The sequence below is a fragment of the Oryctolagus cuniculus genome, chromosome 11 (genome assembly GCF_051225735.1).
Source record: "Oryctolagus cuniculus isolate XC-2025 breed Fujian yellow rabbit chromosome 11, ASM5122573v1, whole genome shotgun sequence".
NCBI classification, from domain to species: domain Eukaryota; kingdom Metazoa; phylum Chordata; class Mammalia; order Lagomorpha; family Leporidae; genus Oryctolagus; species Oryctolagus cuniculus.
Window position 1 is genome coordinate 102,353,470 of NC_142877.1, and position 19,229 is coordinate 102,372,698.

General features: G+C 37.3%; 1 protein-coding gene and 1 long non-coding RNA gene across 21 annotated transcripts in view; one reads left to right on the forward strand and one right to left on the reverse strand.

The window, feature by feature from the left end:
- ANKS1B (ankyrin repeat and sterile alpha motif domain containing 1B) overlaps nt 1-19,229 on the reverse strand; it is a 1,209,513-nt gene that overhangs the window by 607,021 nt on the left and 583,263 nt on the right. The window lies entirely within an intron of this gene.
- On the forward strand, nt 39-7,032 carry LOC149123594 (uncharacterized). Its single transcript, XR_016216980.1, has 2 exons — nt 39-491; nt 6,793-7,032. It is a non-coding gene; the product is annotated as an uncharacterized LOC149123594 (long non-coding RNA).

A 19,229-nucleotide genomic window follows, 5' to 3' on the forward strand; every position in this document is an offset into this window, starting at 1 on the left:
ACTATGGGCAATACGCTCCTACCCACGCTGACTGGACCGTTCAAACATAAGTAAGGCGGGAACAGTATTGACTGGACTGTTCAACTGCAAGCAAGGAGGAACCAGCACTGAGTGGACAACAAGTCGGAGGACAGCCAGCTGAAGGACTGCTGGAAAGTGAGGATAAAAAGGGGAGCCTTGCACCGCTCTCCATCCTCTCGGGGATCATGGCCCAGTGCGTGCGAACCTCTGGATCTCCTCGCACTTGGAGCTGAAGAGCCAGCTCGCTAGCCCCCTTGCTAAGTGACACAAGGTGACTATGGGATCAGAACTCCAGCCGAGATGCCACCTCACCACCTTGCCTGAACCCCTTATCAGCTTACTGTCAGACCTGACCACAAAGCCGGACCAGGCCTCTCAGCAGGGGACCTCTCCAACTTCTCGCCTGGCTGTCCACCTGGTAACTTTGAGCCTGCTGCCCAGAGTGACAGCCTGCCCATGACGTCCTGCCTGTAAGTGACTGATCTGAGATCCGTCTCTGCCAAGACATGGAGCTCTGGACCTTGAACACTAACACTCTTTTTTGTGACCATTATATGAGCTTCAAAAACGCAGCTTTTACAAATAATGTTAGTCGGCCGGCGCCGCAGGCGGAGGATTAGCCTATTGAGCTGCGGCGCCGGCACCCTGAGTTCTAGTCCCAGTCGGGTGCGGGATTCTATCCCAGTTGCCCCCCTTCCAGGCCAGCTCTCTGCTGTGGCCAGGGAGTGCAGTGGAGGATGGCCCAAGTGCTTGTGCCCTGCACCCCATGGGAGACCAGGATAAGTACCTGGCTCCTGCCATCGGATCAGCGCGGTGCGCCGGCCGCAGCATGCCAGCCGTGGCGGCCATTGGAGAATGAATCAACGGCAAAGGAAGACCTTTCTCTCTGTCTCTCTCTCTCTCACTGTCCACTCTGCCTGTCAAAAAAAAAAAATAAATAAATAAAAAATAAAAATAAAAAAAAAACCACAAATAATGCTAGTCATGTGTAATATAATATAACTATGCTTTGACCCTATGCAAGGTATCTGCAAATAATGCTGGAGACCTCGATATACATATACTATAATAATTGGATAGCCCTCAAAATTACTTTAACACTGTATACTGTGATCTGTGGATTAATGAATAAGTTCAAGTAGTATTATTGATATTGATATTAATGGTAGTGATTCCAGTAGTCCTCTAATCATTAAGAAAATAGTGTTACTCTGATGGTTAAGTGTTATTATAGTAAATAAGTTAAGTAGAAGATAAGTAGTTATGTTAAGCTAAGTAGTTATGTTAAGCTAAGTACTTAAGCTAAGTAGTTGAGTGGTGCTGTTAAGTTTATTGATAAGTGCATTAAATAGTATAGATTGATAAGTATATTGATACTGATAAGTGTATTGACCTCAATGAGCATGCTGCTGAGTAGTGTGATAAAAAAACCCTGGTGTGTGAGCAGTAAAACCTCTCATTGGCAAGACGGTCTTGTGTCCCGGTGTTCCTTTCTTTTCCGTGACTGACAAGTGCGTACTTGGTACTGTCAAGCTGTGTGACAGTTGGCGCTTGCGACACCAAATACCTTACAGAGTTGTCATGAGATTAATGTGTGTGAGAACATCTTAAAAAATGCATACCACAATAAAAATGTGGACATTTTGATATATAAAAGACTTGTGTTTTTAGAGATATGTAAATAATATGGTAACACGTGTTTATTTCTGAGAAATAATAAAATACTGATAAACATAAAGGAAAGAAATCACTTACAATCTAATTTAGCAGTGTGTTCTTCCGGATTTATTTATTTTTTTTTTTTGACTCTTTTTTTTTTATCTTTTATTTAATGAATATAAATTTCCAAAGTACGTCTCATGGGTTACAATGGCTTTCCCCCCCATACCGTCCCTCCCACCCACCACCCTCCCCTTTCCCACTCCCTCTCCCCTTCCATTCACATCAAGATTCATTTTCGATTATCTTAGTATACAGAAGATCAGCTTAGTATACCTTAAGTAAGGATTTCAACAGTTTGTTCCCACACAGAAACATAAAGTGAAAAATAATAGATGATTTTTTTTTAAATGATGATGAAATCAGATCAGACCTATTGTCATGTTTAATCCCAGTGAGAGTCAAGTTGGGAATTGATGGTTTCTTTTTTTTTTTTTTTTTTTTTTTTAACAGAAGATCAGTTTAGTGTACATTATCCGGATTTATTTTATTTTATTTTTGACAGGCAGAGTTAGAGAGAGAGAGAGAGAGAGAGAGAGAGAGAGAGAAAGGTCTTCATTCTGTTGGTTCACCCCCCCAAATGGCCACTATGGCTGGTGCGCTGTGCCGATCTGAAGCCAGGAGCCAGGCACTTCCTCCTGGTCTCCCATGCAGGTGCAGGACCCAAGCACTTGGGCCATTTTCCACTGCTTTCCCAGGCCACAGCAGAGAGCTGGACTGGAAGAGGAGCAACCGGGACAGAATCCGGTGTCCCAATCGGGACTAGAACCCAGGGTGCTGGCGCCGCAGGTGGAGGATTAGCCAAGTGAGCCACGGCTCCGGCCCGGACTTATTTTAATATATTATTTTCTAAAAAGCAGCAGATTGAGCACTTGTTAAATCTCTATCTATATGTACAATCAACCAGGAAACTGGTTCCTCAAAGAATTTTGGAAGATGAAGAAAATTTTATTCGGCAGTTTGCCAGTATATAGTATTGGCTATCTTAGCTTGATTTGCTATAGTCTTTCTATTCCATTATCAAGTATAAAACTTCCACTTAGATTAACTGATACAACTGACTATTCATGAGTTATTCTTGCATATTTCATTGTTGCGAGCCACAGAATCACATTCAGATATTTGGAGCAGGAATGATTATTCTATGTATCAAGGCACTCACAGAATTTCTGGAAGAGCTAGAGAATCAAACATAATTTTTTACAACAAGAAACAGGGCAACCCTGATGTACATTAACTGATGACTAGATAAAGAAAATGTGAATAAAGATAAAGCAATGTGACTAGATAAAGAAAATACACACACACACACACACACTATGGAATGCTACTTAGCCATACAAAAAAATGAAATCCTGTCTTTCATAGCAAAAATGGATACAACTGGGAACAATACTTAGTGAAATAAGCTAGTCCCCAAAAGATAAGTACCATATATTTTCCCTGATCTGTGGTAACTAACAGAGTACAAAAAGATAGAATGTAACTGAGTAAAATTGACATTTTGAGGTTTGATTATTGTTTATAGTCCTGGTCTCTACTGTTGAGGAGCAATTTTTTTCTTAATATTTTTTGAAATTTTTTACTTAGTTGAGGATTAAGTTTACAGTTATAAAATGAACTGAAAGTATGTCATTCTAAAAATTGAAATAAGAAGAAAAAAAGGAGAAGGAAAGCTGGGAGCATGGGCAGAAGGGAGGATAGGGTGGAAAACATTACTATGCTTGCAAATCTGCATATATGAAATACATGAAATTTGTTTATCTTACATAATAAAAAACTAAAAAAAGGGCAAGAAAGGTTAAAGTCAACAGATGCAATATCCACACAGACTATCTGACTATTCTAGTAAAACTATTCATTGGTGTTGTGTCACCCATGAAGATTGGTGCCTACACTTTGATTTTAAGACATTTCACTGAAACTGTCCACCCAAAACCAAACAAGTTGTCCCATAAAGCTTCTGCCTTCTTAGATCCTTTCTGATTCTAGTTTCCTTAGTGGGAGCTACACTTCAATGCACTCTAGAAATGATGCTCTTTTCTTTTTCTTTTCTTAATTTTTTGACTCTGGTAGGAAGGTGAAATCTAACCAGGAATGGATAACCAGTAAGTAATTCTGCAGCTTTTGCTATAGGTAGGTACTATAATTCCAGTCTTCATATGAGAAAGTCAAGTCCAGTGCTGGTGTGGCACAGCAGGTTAAGCTGCTCCCACAATGCTAGCATCCCAGATGGGTGCCAGTTCAAGTCCTGGCTGCTCCACTGCTGATAAGCTCTTTGCTAATGTGCCTGATAGAGCAGCAGAAGATGGCCCAAGTATTTGGGCTCTTTCTACGCATGTGGGAGACCTGGAAGAAGCTCCTGATTTTGCAGTTTCAACCTGGCCTAGCACTTGCCATTGTAGCCATCTAGGGAGTGAACCAGCAGATGGAAGACCTCTCTCTGTCTCTCTCTGTCTCTGTCTTTCAAATAAATAAATAAATAAATAAATAAATCTTAAAAAGGAAAGCTAAGCCTTAAGTAGATTATATTCTTTGATCAATTAAAAAAAAATTGGCATACAAAATAGCCAGGATTTCAACTCATATGTTTTGATCAAATATTCACCTTTGTATCCACTATGATGGCTAATAATTACTTATTTACATGACTTCTCCCCAAAAGATTATGAGCTTCTGTGGAATAAAGATTTTTTCTGATCCAGTAATTATTTTTTTCAGTATAAGTTCTAGGTGTCATTATTCCTTCATTCAATCAAAACATTTTATCAATTATTCACCAAATATTATATCCTTTTAGCAACCTAACAAAATTCTAAATGAAACAAGCATAGTTATTGGTCTCATGGAGATTAGTGTTTAGTGGGAGAATCATTTGATTAAAAAATAATCTCGCATTAGTTAAGCACAAGTGGAAAGATATATGAAAATAAGAGAACATTTAAATGCGGGTTTAAGCTAATTTTGAATGGAGGCAAAGAGAGAAGTCTCTAGGGAAGTGGCTTGAGTTACAGAAACTGGAAAACGAGTAGGTGTCAGCCAGACTAAAGGGCAGGCTCTGGGAAGAGAACACTGTAAGTACACGGAATAAATAGACTGTGAGAAGGTGTCAAGTTTAGAAGGAGTCATTGAAAGAAGGCCAGCACGATTGGATCACAGAGATTAAGGAAGCGACTGACCCAAGGATAAGGATAAAGAAGTAGGAACTTTAGAAACATTCACTTAATAACACATGTGTGCATACATCAGTGGGAGACAGCTGTGATCTTCCTAAGTGTCCTTTTTACAGTAAGATTTCATGATTCCTAAAGAATCAATATGTCTCTGCAAAGTTAGAAAAGGAAAAGTGAAGCCAGGGTGGTAAACTGTTCTAAACTCGTAACATACATTTATTGACAGTCTACCTTAACCCCTCAGCATAAATCACTTTTGTGGATGCTGTGGATTTTACAAGGAGAAAAGTAGACTGGACCTAATTATCTAACACCTGAAAGTAAAATCAGAAACACTAGCAGTAATTTACAGCAAATACAATTAAGCAGATGGCTCCTTTCACTATATGAACTTTGAGATAACATTTTGTCTTGATGAATTTGCAAAAATCTTTAGAACTTTGCCTGAAGTTCCCTTTCAAAACAATGGAAATGGACAAAATGCTTACATTAAGAATACTATAATTTATTCTTTAATATATTTTAATAAAATACCAAAAACTGCCCTGTTTCTGTCAAAAGAAAAATGCAATTATATTCCATATATTCCATCTGTTTACAGAACTCTAGAATCCTCAAAATTACTCAACCAGTATCTAATACAAGTAATACAAGTTTTCTACTTTTTCAAAATTTACATCATGATAAATCCTACAGTAATGGCTAAAATAATATATTAATTCATTCATATCTTTCCAGTCTATTAATGAAATGTCTGACATTCAAACAGTGGGGAAAATTAACATTGGAGAAAATGATCATTGGAGAAAATTAACAAGTCTTTCTGAACTACTTGAAAATATATTCAATATTCCATGACTCATAATTATCTACTTAAAATAGATGGTTGACTTCTTTATTATATTAAGTTTATTTTCATAGACATATAATTGAAAATCAAACATGAAGCAGCACTATTTTTTTTGACAGGCAGAGTTAGACAGTGAGAGAGAGAGACAGAGGGAAAGGTCTTCCTTTTTTTCCGTTGGTTCACCTTCCAAATGGCTGCTACAGCTGGTGCGCTGCGCCGATCCGAAGCCAGGAGCCAGGTGTCTCCTCCTGGTCTCCCATGCGGGTGCAGGGCCCAAGCACTTGGGCCATCCTCCACTGCACTCCCGGGCCACAGCAGAGAGCTGGACTGGAAGAGGGGCAACCGGGACAGAATCCGGCGCCCCGACCGGGACTAGAACCTGGTGTGCCGGCGCCGCAGGCAGAGGATTAACCACGTGAGCCGTGGCGCCAGCCATCAGCACTAATTTTTAAAATCTAACTTCTAACTTCTCTCCTAGGTCATGGGATAAAATGTAAGTCCTCAAGTATAAAGCAAGATCTTTTCCTATTTTCTGAAAGTCTTTGTCTCCTGCCACTTCAGAGACTATACTTTATTATCACTTTCTTTTCAGCATCTGCAACTTCTTTCTCTAAACTAATTCTTTCCCCTTATCTCCTCATCATGTTCAATACTCTTAGTAAAAGCAATCAAAGACAAGTAATAAAACAACTCCTCTAATATGTCTCCTCCCCTCTACAATCCTTATTTTCTCTTTTTCTGTAGCATTCATACTATTGTATCATAACTGTCTTCTCTTCCCTATTGAATGTTTTGAATGCAGACACCAAGTATTTGAAGTGATGTTTCCTCTGCAACTTTACAGCTGATAAGAGGTTCTTAGGTATTTGAAATATATGAGTTGTAAGAATTATAGGTAGGCCTTGTTAAAATCAGATTGAAATGATTAAATATTGAAACTTTATGTACAATTTTATAAACGCATTAGGTTCTGACAAAGAAGCGTACATTTAAAATTTTACATTTTGTTTTCTTTTTGTTACACTTTAGATAGTAAAGATGATGGCTCAATTAATTGAGTCCCAGTCAACCACATATGACACCCAGATGCAGCTTGGACTCCTGGCTTTGCCCTGGCCCAGCTCTGGCTACTGTGGACGTTTGGGGAGTGAACGAGTACATGGAAGATCTCTCTCCACCTGAAGCTCTTTCTTTCTCTCATTGTCTCTCTGCCTTTCAAATAAAATGAAAAAAAAATTGATAACTTTCTTAAATATAAACTCTTGACTGCCATTGGTTTTCAAGATTACTTTCGGATATGTATATGAACTAAATATATCCTTTGTATCTAACTTTGTTAAAGGTGATTTTGCATCCAAAATAAATTTATCTTTTGCAAATAGTATTTGCATATGATAATCCACAATTTTGTATTTCAAATGTATTACCGTTTTAATTAGCTGAAAGCGATAGGATAGGGATTTATCCAGTCTACTGTGGAAGTTCTAATATGATTTTAGAAAACAACTAAGAGCACTAATTTTGTTGTCAATTTTTATATCCTTATAATTGCCTCTTAAATAGGTGACACTGTTTTTGCGGTAATCACTGCTGCTTTGAAATGGCTTTAAAATGGAAAAACATTTATGCTAATTCTTAGAACAGATGAACTGTTTATTTTGACATTTGTTGGCAGTGGACCATGTCCTCTGCAATTCCAAAAAAGACAACCTGGGAACTTCTGTGTAGAACTAACCATTTTAATAATTTTAGAAGTGATTAAAAAGAAAACCAATTTCAAGGTCGCATAAGATTATTCTAATTCATCTTATCTCAAAGGTACTGGGCAATGACATTGGTTGGAGTGTGGTCAAATTGTTACAGTGTTGGTCACTCAGTAAAGAAGTCTGAGCAGCTGATGGGCTAGATCTAGGGACCTGAGAAATGATTCCTTTCTCTCAGCTTTTCTAAGATGGGCACTCACTAAGGAGAGGAATTATAGGGTAATTCTTTCAGGCAAGGTCATGTTAATTGGAGGGAAGACAAAACAGTCTAGGAAGTGGGTTGTACTGCAAAAAATAGTTTAGAAGAACAATGGAAAGTGATGTTAGTACAGTTTATGAAGTAGAGGTTCCAGATGTTAAATATAGATAAAGAGAACAGAAGAATATAAAGATTCTAAACTGTATCAGAACGAATCATGGAACTTGAGGAGTACAAAGGACTTTAGAGATACATCATTTTATTTCAAACCTTTCATTTTAAAGAGGAAGAAACTGACCTTTAAAAAGGTGAAATCACTTGGCCCAGGTCGCACAGAGTTAGAAAATAGTGCCTGTGGGTTCCTATGATGGGGATGTGGAAGAACACATAAGGGAAGAAAGGAAGTGGGTCTCTTTTCATTCTGATCTAGAAACGCAAATCCTTTAAAAGGATACATAGACCTTTTTAAAAAACAACTGGCATCACCTGCAGAGCTGAACCAAATGTGTGGTTGCTACCCAGGCTAGGCCAGAAAAGTGTTCTTTGTAAAATTTCTCTTTGTGCATTCATAACCTTCATAAAATTAGTTCATGCTTGCTTTAAATTACTTTGCACCTGTCCTAATTGCTCCTGGGTGGAAATGTCCTAAGAGTTACCCAGGGTTTGCAAAACTGGGCTACTGGCAATATTTTTAGGATCTCTCTGCCTTACATGACTTACAGAACATTTTGCTGCTACTAACTTGGTACTGCATGCCACATAACTCAATTTGAATTTTCCTACTAAGGTGTTCAATTTATTATTCTTTTCTTTATTGTATATTTGCTTTAAGAGACAGTCTCCATGATGCTATTTGAGGTATCACATGAATTCTGTAAATTTACTTTGACCTCCTTATTTTTAGCTTCTATGATCTACATTTTGATTCCTTTTTCACATATATTTTATTGATTGCAACTTCCTGCTTAAACTATTTAACTTTTCCTTTTTAAAAATTCCTAGCCACCTCCTTAAATTCATACATATTCATACTCTCTCCCCCCATTCCCTCACTTCTACAATCATAAGAGCATTTTTCCCAAGGAGGAAGGTAGGAAACTTATGAGAGAAGGCCTGGAGAAGGTCAGGAATCATAAATGTGCACAAACTAACTTAAAATGTGGTATAAAGCCATCATTGGCAGGACAGGAAATCCCAAGGACCTGTTTCTCCATTAAGAGGGGCAAAACTATCAGAACCAACTTTACTGGAACTCTGGAAAGTAGTTAAAGAATTACAGCAACCAAGAGAACTCTTAATCAAGAGAAAAGGAAGCTGAAACACAGTAGGAAAAGCTGTGAGATTGTAACTTACTCTTGCCCATCTTCTCCATTCCTGGATCCCAGACTGTGCTCCCAGTGGGGGACCTGGTGCTGGAGGGAGTGATGTAGATCTTGTTTTCAAGAACTATGGTTGCCTGTTCTGACTCCATATCAGGTAGCTCCTTGAAACTAACATAACTGGCCTTGCCTTTATTTTACATAATTCAGAATTTTCTCAGGACATAGGGCATCTATCAGAAATATTTAAAAACAATGAATCAGCTACTTAAAACTGAGACAAAGGATATTCACTGAAATAAATAACTAATAAGCCAAGCAACTTGGGAGAGAAGGCTTAGGAGGGAGATGCTTTGGGGATTAGGACTTTGAAAAGCTAACACATACTCATAGGTATCTAGAAGACCACACGCATGCCCATGGCAGGGCACATGGTCAGAAATGACCTGAAAAGCCTCAGACACTCCCACCGTCAGCTGAACTTTGAACAAACAGGATGTGAAGCAGAAGGCACACAGCAAATGGCACAACTGAGTGTGAAAGACCTTCCAGCACACAAACACACACAGCAGTTACAACTATGGGGAGTCTAGTTTTCCCCATGTTTTTAAGGAATCGCTGTGAAAACACTAGCTGGCCATTAAGCTCATGAAAGAGATTTCAGTGACTGTATGTAACAAAGAATACATTAAAAAAACACACAGCTTTAAAAAGTCACTGAACAACTATAGCTCCAAACAAGCAGCAGCAATAAAACCTGGAGATGGAGGATATAGAATAGGGCCACATTACAATATTCAAAATACGCAGTTTTAAACAAGGCATTAGGCATGTAAAGAAGCAAGAAAGTATGGCTCATTTACAGGAGAAAAAGAAATGAACATTCCTGTCTCTGAGGAATCCTAGATATTGGATTTACTAGACAAACATTTGAAGCCAACTGTTAAAAGAATTTTTAGAAATTAAGTAAAACTGTGGACAAATAACTAATGGAATACTGAAAAGCAATGTCTCACCTAAGGGAGGATATTTACAAGGAGGCAGAAATGAAATAAAGGAACCAAACAGGAATTTTGAAGCTGAAATGTACAATACTAAGATGAAAAAAAATTTACTTGAGGGTTTCAATAAAATATTGGAACAGATTGAAGAAAAAAACTAGAGAATTTTTACATGAGGAAATTGAAATCATCTATTTTTAGGAGAATGAACAAATAATGAGGAAAAATAAATAGAGCCCTTAGTGAATTTTGAACATCATCAAGCATATCAACATATAAGGATAGAAGAGAGAATAAAGTAAAAAAAAAAAAGTGTGATGAAAATAATGGCTGAAAACTTTCCAAATGTGATGAAAGACATACATCTACATATCCAAAAGTTCAACAATTACCAAGTAAGACAATCTCAAAGAGACATTAACTAGGATATAATATAATACAAGCTTTAAAAGCAAAAGAGAGAATCTTGGAAACAGCAAGACAAAAGTAATTCATATGCAAGGGATTATCAATAACAGCTAATTTATACCATAGAGACCCTAAGGCAGTGAAATACCTATTTAAAAAGTGCTGAAAATGAAGACATTAACCAAGAATTCTATATTCAGCAAAACCATCCTTCAAAAATGAAGGAGAAATTCAGAAATTCCCAAATAAACAAAAGGTGAGGGTGTTTGCACTAATAGATCAGCCCAACAAAAAATGCTAAAAGAAGTTGAAATAGAGTACTACTCAGCTATAAAAAAATGAAATTCTGTCTTTTGCAACAAAATGCATGCAATTGGGAACCACTATACTTAATGAAATAAGCCAGTCCCCAAAAACAGATATCGGGGACTGTGCTGTGGCATAGTGGGTAAAGCCACTGCCTATAGTGCAAACATTCTATATTGGCGCTGGTTCAAGTCCTGGCTGCTCCACTTCTGATCTGGCTCTGTGCTATGGCCTGAGAAGGCAACAGAAGATGGCCCAAGATGGTCCAAGTCCTTGGGATCCTGGACCCACATGGGAAATCCCGAAGAAGCTCCTGGCTGCTGGCTTTGGATCAGTGCGACACCAGCCATTGCAGCCAATTGGGGAGTGAACCAGTGGATGGAAGACCCCTCCCCTCTCTTTTTCTCTGCCTCTCCTGTGTAACTCTGGCTTTCAAACAAATAATAAATAAATCTTAAAAAAGAGACAGATATCATATGTGTTCCCTAATCTGGAGTAACAATAGTACCTAAAATGTAATGTATGGGAGTGAAATGGACATTTTGAGATGATGATTACTTACAGCTGTTGCCTATACTGTTTTTGTTTTTTCTTCATACTATCTAGTAAACTCTTTAGTTAGTGTAGGGCTAACTTTGTGAGTCTTAAGTAAACTGAAAATAGATCTTTGTAAAAATTCAGAGTGAGAATAGTAGAGGGAGGAAGAAGAGTTGGAGTGTGGGTAGGAGGGAAGGAGGGAGGGGTAGATGGTATCATTATGTTCCTAAATCTGTATATATTAAAAGCATGAAACTTGTATAACTTAAATAAAATTTTAAAAAGATATGAAAAGAGAATAGATAATAACTTGCAGCTATATATAAAAAACAACATGAATAAATGTAACTACATAGGTAAATATAAAAGCCAGTACTGTTGTGTTTTTTTTGTAACTCCTTTTTCCAACATAATTGAAAAGATAAATTGATAATAATTATAGATATATATTAGTAGGCACACAATGCATAAACACGTAATTTGTGACAATAACAACACAAACAAGGAGTGATAGACTTATATAGAAATAGAGTTTTCTATACTATTGAAGCTAAGTCAGTATTAATTCAAACTAGATTACTTATAAATTAAAGATGTTGACTGTAATTCACAAGATAAGCACTAAGAAAACAAATTGTACAGAAAACTAATTGAGAAGGAAAATAATCACAAAAGGAAATTAAATTGATTTTAAAAACTAAACATAAAAATAGCAATGGAATAATTAAGGAACAACAAAATTATAAATATTTAGAAAATAGATAGTAAAATGGTACAAATAAATCCTTCCTCAGCAGTAGTTACTGAACTATAAATCGATTATACTACTCAATTAAAAGTCAGAGATTAGGAAAAAGAGAAAAAACTCAAATAAATAAGAGACAAAAAAAGGAGACCTTACAACTGGCACCACTGAAGTACAAAGGATCTTAAGAAACTGTTATGAAAAACTTTATGCTAATAAACTGGAAAACCTCAAAGAAATGAATAAGTTTCTGGATACATATAATCTACCAAGATTAAATCAAGAATATATAGACTGGCCGGTGCCGCGGCTCACTAGGCTAATCCTCCACCTTGCGGTGCCGGCACACCGGGTTCTAGTCCCGGTTGGGGCGTCGGATTCTGTCCCGGTTGCCCCTCTTCCAGGCCAGCTCTCTGCTGTGGCCAGGGAGTGCAGTGGAGGATGGCCCAAGTACTTGGGCCCTGCACCCCATGGGAGACCAGGATAAGTACCTGGCTCCTACCATGGGATCAGCGCGGTGCACCGGCCGCAGCGCGCCAGCCGCGGTGGCCATTGGAGGGTGAACCAACGGCAAAGGAAGACCTTCCTCTCTGTCTCTCTCTCTCACTGTCCACTCTGCTGCCTGTCAAAAAAAAAAAAAAAAAAAAAAAGAGAAACTAACTTCAATACTTTTCAAAATATTCCCAAAATATTGAATAGTATGGAACCCTGTCAAATTCTTTTAATGGGGCCAACATTACTACTTTAGCTAAACTGAAAAGACACACACACAAAAGAAAACTATAGACTTATATCCTTGATGAATATAGATGCAAAGATTTTCAACAAAATACTAGTAAAATGAATCCAAAGCCATATCAAAAGGATCACATCACACACAATCAAGTGGAATTTATCCCAGAAATGCAAGGACAGTTCAACATATGCAAATCAATAAATGTCATAAATCAGATCAACAGAATGAAGAATAGAAACCATATGCTCATCTCAGTAGACAAAGAGAAATCATTTGATAAGCCTCAATACCCCTTCATGATAAAAAACACTCCACAAATTAAGTATAGAGGGAACATACTTAAAATTGTAAAGACTATAAATGAAAAACCAACAGCCAATATAATACTGAATGGGGAACAGCATAAATAATTTACCCTAAGATTTGGAGCTAGTAAGGATTTCCACTGTCACCACTAGAAGTATTATTACCAAGAGTAGTAAGGAGAAAGTAATAAAATGCATCAAAATTGGAAAAGAGGAAGTCAAAATATCCATGTTTGCAGATGGCATGATGTTGTATATGGAAACAATCCACCAAAAAGCTGTTAGAAATTATAAACCAATTCAGTAAAATTTCAGGTTACAAACTAAAGATCCAAAAATCATACCTTTTTATACACCAATGATGAACTCATTGAAAGTGAAGTTAAAAAATCCCATTCACAATAGCCACAAAAAATCAAACATGTAGTAATAATTAAACAAAATAAGTGAAAGATCTCCATATTAAAAATTCTAGAATGCTGATGAAAGAAATCAGCAAGGACACATAAAAATAGAAAGATATTCCTTGCTCATGAATTGGAAGAATCAGTATCAATAAAATGTCTATACTACTGAATGCAATCTACAGATTCAATGCAATCCCTCTCAAAATACCAATACATTCTTTACAGAATTGGAAAAATCAATCCTGAAGTTCATTTGATATCACATAAGACCCAGAATAGCCAAAGCAATCCTTACAAAGCAAAAACAAAACAAAACAAACAAACAGCTACAGGCATCACAATACCTGATTTTAAAGCATACTACAAAGTTATAGTACTTAAAACAGAATGGTGCTGGCAAAAAACCACCACATAGATCAATGGAACAGAACAGATATTAATCCACATACATACAACCAACTGACTTTAGAAAAAGTGCTCAGATCTTATACTGGAGTAAAAATAATCTCTTCAACCAATGTTGTTGGCAAAACTAGATGTACACATGTAGAATAAAATTAAATCCATACTTCTCATCATATACAAAAATCAACTCAAGATGGATCAGGCTTAAATTTAAGACCTGAGGCTATGAAGTTACCAGAAGAAAATGTAGGGGAAACACTCCAAGACAATAGTGTAGGTGATTTCTTGGATAAGAACCCCAAAACACAAGCAATAAACACAGAGCTAAACAAGTGGGATTTTATCAAACTCATGAACTTCTGCACAGCACAAGGAAATGATCAGCAGATTGAAGAGACATCCAGCAGAATGGGAAAAAAATATTTGTGAGTTACCTGACAAAGGTTTAATACTCATAATATATCAGCAACTTGAAAACTCAATGACAACAACAAAACAACCAACCAAGAAATGGGTAAAGGATCTCAACAGGCAGTTCTCAAAAGAAGAAACACAAATGGCCAACACATATATGAAAAAAATGATAATCATCACTAGCAACTAGAGAAATGCAAATTAAGACCACAATGAGATAGCACCAAATCCATGTCAGAATGAAAAATCCCAAAGCCAGAGAGTAACAAATTCTGGCAAGGATGTGAAGAAAGGGGAACACTTATACACTGTTGGTGGGAAAACAGTATGGAGCTTTCTTTAACAATTAGAAAAAGACTTTCCATATGACCAGCAATCCCACTTCTAGGTATACACCCAAAAGACAGGAACAAATTGTATCAAAGAGATATCTGCACCACCATGTATTTATAGCAGCACTGTCCACAATAGCCAAAACTTGGAATCAACCAAGGTTTCCATCATCAGATGATTGGAAAAAGAAAATGTGGTATATACAATGAAATGTTATTCAGCTATTGAAAAGAATGAAATTCTAGGCCGGCGCCGCGGCTCACTAGGCTAATCCTCCACCTAGCGGCGCCGGCACACTGGGTTCTAGTCCCGGTTGGGGCGTCGGATTCTGTCCCGGTTGCCCCTCTTCCAGGCCAGCCCTCTGCTGTGGCCAGGGAGTGCAGTGGAGGATGGCCCAGGTGCTTGGGCCCTGCACCCCGTGGGAGACCAGGAAAAGCACCTGGCTCCTGGCTCCTGGCTCCTGCCATCGGATCAGCGCGGTGCGCCGGCCGCAGCGCGCCGGCCGCGGCGGCCATTGGAGGGTGAACCAATGGCAAAGGAAGACCTTTCTCTCTGTCTCTCTCTCTCACTGTCCACTCTGCCTGTCAAAAAAAAAAAAAAAAAAAAAAAAAAGAAATTCTACCATTTGCAGCAAAACTGATGCAACTGGAGGACATCATATTGAGTGAAATAAGCCAGATACAGAAAGACAAATACCACATGTTCTACCTCATATGTGGGAGTTAAAATTAAAAAAAAAATCAAAAACCAAAAACAAAATGAGAGAAATGTCTGCATATATCAGTATTGCTGCAAATATAGTTTTGTCAAATGGTTAAGAATGTTATACCTAAGTGTTATAGAGATCATATGGATAGGGTTAAGTGTTATAGAGATCATATGAATAGGATCACATGTTTAAGTGATCATATAAGTAAGATAAGTATTTCGTAATAATAATAGAATTAAAAAGGAGGGAATGTTCCAATGTGGGAAGCAGGGTGTACAGGAGACTCATAAAATGACAATTCCTTAAGTAGCACTCTGACCTCAGAATAAACCCTTAAGGCATTCTGGTTTGGCTGAAAATCTCAGGGGAGCATTTCAGGCATGGAAAGCCAAGACACTGTGGGGAAAAAAAAAAAAAAAAAAAAGAAGGACTTCTATGGGTGAGATCCCAGTGGAAAGAAGCAGCCACCAAAGAAGGCTGCACTTTTCTCTGAGGGGAGGAGAGAGTTTCCAATTTGCCTATGGCCTTGTTAAAATAATGAAGGAGTTTGTGGATCCAAATGGCTTCCATAGGCTAGGCAGCTCTTGTCAAGAGACTTGGGTGATCACTGATGTCATACATAAGAGTGTTAATTGTTAAATAAGCAACAGGAGTCACTGTGCACTGAATTCCCATGCAGGACCTCTATCCTCAAAGAATCATATTATGAGACTTAATAGTAAAACTTGTTCTCAAAGAATTATTTCATTTTAGTGTATTAAGTGGAGGGTACTCTTATGTCACACAAAGTATAGTTATGTCTAAGTACTCCCAACAGATATATCATTTCTGGGCTCCTCTTTAAAGATAATTAAGTTTAAAAAAAAAAAAAAGTGAAATTACCATCGAATGCGATGACTTTGAACAGCCCTTTGTCTGGACTGTTGAGGAACAGCTTTTATTCTTGGTTTTACTTTTTCACTTTTTGTTTTTAGGTTTTATTGTTGGTTTTCATTTCTTTCTTTCTTTATTTCTTTTTCTTCCTCACACAAAGTGTTGAACTTTTTACATAGAATATAGTCAATCTTCTATGAATAAAGTTAAATGAAAATATATCTTGGTAAAAAATAAGACTGAGAACAGGAGAGGGAAGAGGAGGAGGGTGGAGTGTAGGTGGAAGGTTGTTATCATGGGAAGAATTACTATGTTCCTAAAGTTGTATTTATGAAATTCATGTAAATAAAAAATGAGAAAATATTAAGATAAGTTTTAACTATGATCTTTTTAGGAACATGGGGAAAAACAATGCTAAACTACTATAGTTTTAGTGATTTGTAATTACTTTGAAATTTACTGAATGTAGTGAAATAGTCATTTTTCCATTTAATAATTGTTTATAGGCCTTATCAATATTTCTGCTAAAGTAAGGTCTTTTTGCTTTTTACTTGTTAGCTCTTTATTTATTGGAACATTAAGCCCTTCACTGTAATTTAAATTAAACATATTTTATCTCAAAAGTGAAGCAGAGAAGGAGGAAAGGGAGAGGGACAAAGAGTGGGAGATAGAGAAGGGGAGGGAAGGTAGGAAGGAGAAAGGGAATATCATTATATTCTTAGAATTGTATCTGTGAAATATATTGAAACTGTTAGAAACTAAAAAAAAATATTAAATCAAGAATAGATATTAAAACAATACAACTATATGTTGTCTACAGGAGACTGACTCTGGATACAAAGATACAAACAGGTTGAAAGTTGAAGGGTGGAAAATATGCTTCATGCAGGTAGTAAACAACAGAGAGCAGTGGTGTCCATATCAATATCAGAGAAAAAATACTAAATCAAAAAATGTTATGAGACAAGAACATCATATATTGATAAAAGGGTCCATTCATCCAGAAGACATCACCATCAGAAACATTCATTCACTAAAACAAAGAGTTTAAAAAATATATATGAGGCAAAAATTGGCAGAGGTGGATATTTGATATAGTGGTTAAAGGGGTGTTTGGGTGCTGTATCTCACATTGAAGTGCTTGGGTTCAAGTCCTGGCTCCCTTCCCCATTCCAGCTTCAGGCCAATGTGTACGCTGAGAGGCAGTGGTGAGGGCTCAAGCAGTTATGCCCTTGCCATCCATGTGGGAGACCAGAATTGAGGTCCTGGCTTCTGGCTCTGGCCTGGCGCAGTTTCAGCAGCTGTGGGCATTTCAGGAGTGAACCAGTAGATGGGAGCTCCTTCTCCCCTGTTTCCTCTCCCCTTTTCTCCTCTGCCTTTCAAATAAGTAGTTTTTTAAGAAATACAAAAATTGGCAGGAATGAAGGCAGAATAGACAGTTCTACAATAATCACAGATCTCAATGCCATATTTTGAATAATGGATAAAACAACCAGAGAGAAGCTCGATAAGGAAATGGAGGATTTGAATGACACTCTAAGCCAATTAGACCTAACAAACAAATACAAAAGATGTTCTAGAGAGAAGCAGTGGGGATAGTTACAGAATACTGGGAATGCATTAAGTCCCACTGAATTATATACTTCAAATGGTTAAAATCATGAATTTTATGTCATGGGCATTTGATCACAATTAAAAATATGGACACTCACCAGAAAATAATGTACCAGGATGGAAAACAACGTGAAAGCGATCAGCACTGAGTCAGCAGACTTCATGAAGGTGTTATTGCTATGAACATGAAACACAGGTAGAGATCTCTAGGTTCCAGCAGGAGAGAGCAAGACAAAACAAGCTGCCAGGTCACGAAAATCAAAACACAGATTAAAAAGAAGTGGAAGAGTATGAGAAGGGTTTTCTGTGGGAAAAGAAGTAAGCTTTGAGTATCGATGTATAATACTGCTTTTTAAACTACAATTTTAAAATGATTTATTGCTTTAAGCTATGTTAATACATAATCTGATTTAAAAGGAAGGACCAATTTGTTAAACAGTCCCCAAAATGTGCTATACTAGGAAAATCATACTCACGTCTAACACTCAGAATTCTCACAAAGTCTGAGTCATATCCACCTCTTTCTAACTGTTATTTGGCTACCATCACTTAGCTTTGCATTATTTTGTGTCTGAATTAACAGCAATCACTCCAAAGCTAATGGTCTCAGACACAGCTCTCAGGTGTCTCTTTCTCCAAAGCATTCTCGCTTTATTTTGAGAAATGGCTTCCTCACAGTAATCTAGGCTTATGAGTCATTCAAAATCACAAAGAGCTTGATCATTCCACCTGTTTGAGAATCTCTAGAAACCTAGGTATTCTCTGCCTTGTTAAGTCTGTTGACAGGCAGCCAGTGAAGTCTGTGAGCCAGAGTGAAAAGAGGCAGCACGACAAGGGAAGAGACACTGGTCACGCAAGGACCTCACTAACTGAGGGGCAGGATTTTGACACGAGTCTTACAAGTCTTAACACTCCCAGAGGTTGAGCCTTGCTAAATTGACTCTATATTCAAAAAGTAGCCATTTTTGATGAATATTTTCCTGCAATTTAAAGTGAAGCTTTTTATTAGTACTGTTCTGAGTATTTTTCCTACACTTTCTTTGCAAATGTTTTTATTTTTCAATTTTTTATGTTTGTGAGCTATGAAGATTTTAGCATTTCAGTCTGTGGGAGTAGAAAACACATTCTAAAATCTGACAGACCTGGGTTTGAAATACCAGCCTGGAACTTCCAAGTTTTGCAATCTTGGACAAGTTAATGCATTTTCTAAGCTTCAGTTCACTTATCTAAAAAAAATGAGATATTATCTAGTTGTCAAATATGTGTATACACACATACATATATACATGATACGCACACAAACACACATACACACTAATACACAGGATCTTCAAAAAGTTAATGGAAATGCACATTATCAAAAACTTCGGGAAATGCCTTTGTTGTCATCAT